Below are 6,249 nucleotides of genomic sequence, written 5' to 3'. Positions count from 1 at the left end.
TGATGGGGAAATCCGGCCACAGGCTTGAGGGAGGAGCTGGGGGGGGGCTCTTAAAGGGGCAGTTTGCTGAAGGGCCCACGTGCTGGGAGCCCGCCCAAGCTGGCAGATGGGAGGAAACTCCCCGCCAGAGAAGTGTGGCCTTCAAACTCCTGCAGATGAAGGAAGAGAGAGCTGAGTGTGGAAGAGTACCACGAAGCAGCTTGAGTTGGGAGAAGGGCACACCCCCAGAAGAGCAGATTCAGGCTTGAGAATTGTTTAAGAACCAAAATTTTCTCCCAATCCAGAAACCCTCTCCACAAAGATCTACTAGCTTTTCCTGACAAAGGTAGTAGAGAAAGGAAGCACTTCTGTTATTGAATAAGCATAAACCAGAATGGGTGCTCATCGCAGGCAATGGCCAAGAGACTGAAGAGATTGCAAGGGCAGAAGACAATCTCCTTCCCTTACTTAGCCAAGCCGCCAGAACCCATGACACACGTGTCCCATAAGGAAGGGCACCTGGGTGGCTCAGTCGGTTAAAGGTCTGCCTTCAGCTCAGATCATGATCTCAGCGTCCTGGGATCGTCCTGGGATACAGTCCCATTTCGGGGGCTCCCTGCTCAGCAAGGAGCCTGCTTCTCCCTCCCCCTGATCTCCAGCTCTGTCTCTCGCCCTCTCAAATAAATAAATAAAATCTTAAAAAAAAAAGATAAACAATAACTAGTCGTCAAGGAAGGGGACTTGACAGCACCATGGGTCACACATAGCTCATGCCAACTTTACCTGGTAATTGGGATCACCATCAGTGTTAGCTAATAGGCTTTATGCCAAGGAAAAACAAACTTCTCCCATCTTTATGACACGACATCTTTTTGCAACTTGGAACGAGGTGCCCACCTCAGCTAGGCTCCTACCCTCCCACTGTGGAGTTTGAGAACCTCTGCTGTAGAGTGAGGTTCTTCTGCTGTCTGTGGTTAAGCCCTCCCTGCTCCTGTGCTCTGGACCCAAGCTCTTAAACACTAAAACCCCTCCCGCCAACCCCTCATCTGTCTTACAGGGGCTCCCTCTCCCGTTCACAGGGGAGCTCCTTTGCACAGTTCTGCTCTCGCTATCAGGCTGCCTCACCTTGATCTCACCCTTTCAAATTTCTTGGTTAGGTCTTACACTTGACTTTTTAGAAGAACAGCGTTATTAGGTATAATTCACACGCCATACCAATCACCCATTTAAAGCAGACAATTCAATGGTTTCTGCTATATTCCCAGATCTGGGTAACACCAACAGTCAATTTCATAACATTTTCATCACCTTGAAAGTAACCCCATACCCTTTAGCTATCAACCCCCCCATCCCTTCCCACCTCCCCACTCCCAGCATAAGCAACCACAAATCTACTTTCTCTTATATAGATCTGCCTATTCTGGATCTTTCATATAAGTGGAATCATGTAACACGTGGTCTCTTGTGTCTGGTTTCTCTCACTCAGTGTGTTTTCAAGGTTCTCCCATGTAGTACCGCATGGTTCATTCCTTTTTATCGCCAAATACTATTTCATCGTATGGATATGCCACAACAAACTTGTTTACCCACTCATCAGGTGATGGACATTTAGGTCATTCCCGTTCTTTGGCTGCTATGTATAATCCTGTTATGGACATTTGTGTACAGTTTTTCTGTGGACATATGTTTTTATTTTTCTTGCAGAAAATGTAATGAAGGCAAGGGTTTTATCACATTCCAATCAATGGAAGAGCTGGGTTGTATAGTTACTCTGTTTAACTGTTTAAGGAACTGCTGAACTGGTTTCCATAGTGGGTACACCATTTTACATCCCCACCAGCAGTGTATGAGGGTTCCAATTTCTCTCTGTCCTTGCTGACACTTGTTAATATCTTCCTTTTTGATTATAGCCATCCTAGTCCGGTGTGAAGTAACTTGAGTTTTTTTTTTTTTTTTTAAGTAGGCTCCACGCCCAACATGGGGCTTGAACTCATGACCCTGAGATCAAGAGTCACGTGGTCTACCAACTGAGCCAGCCAGGCACCCCTTGAGTCCGTTTTAATTGCATGGTCCCCAATGACCAATGATCAAGCATCTTTTCATGTATCTATTGGCTATTTGTATACTTCTATGAAGAAATGTCTTTTCAGGTCCCTTACCCATTTCTCATTGGGCTATTTGTCTTTTTATTATTAAGCTGTAAGAGTTCTTTATATATTTTACATTCAAGTCCCCTATCAAATAGATGACTTGCCAATATTGTCTTCCATTCTGTGGGTTGTCTTTTCATTTTCTTGACAGTGTCCCTTGAAGTACAAACCTTAAAATTTTGATGAAGTCCTGTTACCTACTTTTTCTTTTGTTGCTTGTACTTTTGGCATTATATCTGGGGATCCATCATCAAATCTGGGGTCATGAAGATTTACTCATATGTTTTCTTCTAATCGTCTTTTAATCTTAGCTCTTACATAGAGTTCTTTATTTTTACGGTGATAAAATATGCATAAGGTTTACCATTTTAACCATATCCATCATCACCACCATCCATCTCCAGAACTTCCTCATCTTCCTAAACTGAAACTCTACTCATAAACAATAACTCCCTATTCCTCTTCCCCCCAGCCTCTGATGACCATGATTCTACTACTCCCAGTACCTAATAGAAGGGCAACCGTACAATATTCATGTCCCTTAGTGTCTAATTCATTCAGCATAATGTCTCCAAGATTCACCCATGTTGTAGCATGTGTCAGAATTTCCTTCCTTTTTTAGAACTGAGTGATATTCCTTTATGTCTAGACCACATTTAGTTTATCCATTCACCCACTGATGGACATTTGTGTCGTGCTCATCTTCTGGCTGTTGTGAATAATGCTGCTATCAACACGGATGCCCAAATATCCGTGTGCCTGCTTTCAGTTCTTTTGAGGGTCTACCCAAAAGCGGACGTGCCGGATCACGTGGTAACTCTCTGTCTAACTTCTCAAGGACTCTCCATGCTGTCTTCACAGCAGCTGCACTATTTTACATGCCTACCCGCGATGCACACAGGTTCCGACTTCTCTGCAGCCCCTACCAGTTACTATTTTGTTTTCTTTTGCTGTGATAACGGCCAATCGAATGGGTAAGAAGTGGTTGTGTGTTTGCATGTCTAATGACTGAGCTTGTGTGCTTGTTGTCTACCTGTTTATCTTCAGAGGACTGTCTGTTCACATCTTTTCCATTTGAAAGTTGTTGTTGTTATAGAGTTTTTTATATATTTTGGATATTAATCCCTCATCGGACATATGATTTACACATCTTTTCTCCCAATCTGCGTGTTGCCTAGTCACTGCTAACAATGCTTTATGCACAAAAGTTTTTATTTTGATGAGGTCCAATTTATCTTAAGTGGCTCATGGTGTCAAGCCCAAGAAATCATTGCCAAATCCAAAGTCATGAAGCTTTCTATGGTTTCTTCTAAGAGTTTTATAGTTTTAGGGTTTTTTTTTTTTTAAGATTTTATTTATTTATTTGACAGAGATAGAGACAGCCAGCGAGAGAGGGAACACAAGCAGGGGGAGTGTGGGAGGAAGAAGCAGGCTCATAGTGGAGGAGCCTGATGTGGGGCTCGATCCCACAACGCCGGGATCACGCCCTGAGCTGAAGGCAGACGCTTAACCGCTGTGCCACCCAGGCGCCCCTATAGTTTTAGGTCTTACAGTTAGGCCTTTGATCCATTTTGAGTTAATTTTTGTTATGTGATGTCAGGTTCCAACTTTATTCGTTGGCATGTGGCTCTCCAGTTGTCTCAGCCCCACTTGCTGAAAGGACTATTCTTTCCCCATTGCATGGTCTTGGCACCCTTGTCCAAAATCAGTTGACTCCAAACACATGGGTTTCCTTCTGGATTCTGAATTCTAGCCCACTGATCCATATGTCTATCCTTATGCCAATATCACACTCTGTTGATTACTGTGGCTTTGTAGGAAGTTTTGGCTTGCTTATTGTGAAGTGCGACTACTCAACTTAAATCTTCTCTCAGTTCGTTATTTGGGGTACATTAACTTCCACATTATTTGTGAATTTTCCAGGGCTTGTTACTGTTATTTCCTTGCTTGGTGAGTGGCTGGATCATTTTAGGGAGTCTATCTACTTCCCACCCCCCACCCCCACACACTGCGTGAAGCCCGATATTGCTTCGTAAGGGGGTCCGGACTTGGGTATGTCCACAGTCGCCCTAGCGTGACAGTGATTCTCACAGACCTGGCTCTTCCCCTGACCACACCCAGCTGTTGAGCTACACGCAGTGTGAGCTGACTGCTGTCTACGTTTCAACCATGCTTTGCGGAGGAAATTCGATCCAATAAAATGATGGGACAGGCTCAGGCGTCTTCGAAGGGACAGTTTCATGGCCAGTGTTTGAGACTTGTTCTGACCCCAAGAGAGCTCCTCTCTGCTGTCTCTCTCCCCATCTCTCTCTAGCACGCTAGCTAGCCCCATTCAGGCTCCAGCTCCGATGAAGCTCTTGTTCTCCAGCCACTTGCCTTTCACCACAACCTCCAGTGTTTTCGAGAGAACCCTTAAGCGGGAAATTCTCTTGCAAACGGAGTCAGTTCCTTTGAGGGTTCCAAGTTCTCTGTTTTACAGCCCGGCTCCTTTATGCCCCCTCCCCTCATCCCTACATATCTCTTAGCCCTGATCATTTTTTAAAAATATTTTTATTTATTTGAGAGAGTGAGCAAGAGAGAGAGCATGAGTGGGGGGGGGGGGTGGAAGGAGAAGCAGACTCACACAGGGCTTGATCCCAGGACCCTGGGATCACGACCTGAGCTGGAGGAAGCCGCTTAACCGGCTGAGCCACCCAGGCGCTCCAGCCCCGATCATTTTTTTTAAAAACAGATTTTATTTATTTTGAGAGAGAGAGAGCACAAGCAGGGGGAGGGGCAGAGGCAGAAGGAGAGAGAGAGAATCTCAAGTGGACTTTACTCCTAGCCCAACACTGGGCTTGATCTCATGACCCGGAGAGACCAGAATGGGAGCCGAAATCAAGAGTCACTTAACCCCCCAGGCACTCCAGCCCTGATCATTCTTAGACTTCACAACCACGGGTCTCCTTGGACCTTCCAACTTACCTAATTTGCACCCAACCCTCCTCCCAGCTTGCTCCTCTTCCACATCTTCCCCTCCTCGTCTTACTGAGGAGCGTCTCTGTCAATTACTTCCTGAGCCAGAAACCTGGAATATCAATCACTTCCTGAGCCAGAAATGACTCTAGACTCTGATCCTGCCCCCCAACATTGGCCACTATGTCTGTATATTAGGCCCCAGGGCCACTGCTGTGGTATTATCGTCTAGAACCTCATCTCCTCCAGCTCAGACTGTTGAAACAGCACCCCCCCCCCCGCCCCCATCCCTGGCCTCCTCCTTTGCCGCCCTTCGACCCATCCTACACACTGTCATGGTAGTATTTCCTAAAATGACACTCTGGTTACCCCTTGCTTCAAGTCTAAGGTGTCTTCACTTACCAACGTGCTCGGGGGAAGTTTAAACTCTTGGCCCGGCACACCGGGCTTCACCAGCCACCAGTTCTCAAAGCGTGGTCCTTGCCCTCACGCCACCTGGGAACTTGGCAGAAATGCAGACTCTCAGGCTCCACCCCAGGCCTACTGGCCAGGAAACTCTGGGGTGCGGCCCAGCGATCTGCGCTTGAACCGGTCCTCGAAAGATCCTGAAGCGCGCCTAGGCTGAGAACCACACGTCAGCCTCCGTCCAGCCACAGCCCGCCCTGCATCTCCGGCCTCTGCCTGCGCGAGTTGCTCTGGCCGAATGCCTCTCCTTTCTTAATTCCTATGTGTTCTTCAGGGGTCAGCTCAAGCTCCTTGGTGCTCTTCCTCCCTGTTCTCTTATATTCGGTAACGGCCTCAGGATAACTTCACTGCAGCACGAGCCAACACCCTGTCCTGACTGCTGGTGTTGCTGTCGTCCCCAGCCCCAGCCATAATCCTCTTGCGGGCAGAACGATTTCTTGTCCCATATACCACGCCCGGTGCAGGGTGGGCACTTGAAATGTGCTGAAGTTTAAAGATGAACTTTCTTTTCTTTTTTTTAATAAAGATTTTATTTATTCATTTGAGACAGAGAGAGCATGAGCAAGGGAGAAGGGCAGAGGGAGAGGGAGAAGCAGATCCCCCCCTGAGCAGGCAGGACCCTCCGCTTAACTGACCAAGCCGCCCAGGTGCCCCAAGGATCAGCCTTCTAACGGGAAGGGTGTGGAGTCAGCAGGCAGGA

This window comes from Ursus americanus, chromosome 23 (assembly GCF_024610735.1).
Source record: "Ursus americanus isolate L20-20 chromosome 23, mUrsAme1.1.p, whole genome shotgun sequence".
NCBI classification, from domain to species: Eukaryota; Metazoa; Chordata; class Mammalia; order Carnivora; family Ursidae; genus Ursus; species Ursus americanus.
The sequence above is the reverse complement of the archived record's forward strand: the minus strand, read 5'-3'. Positions refer to the sequence as shown.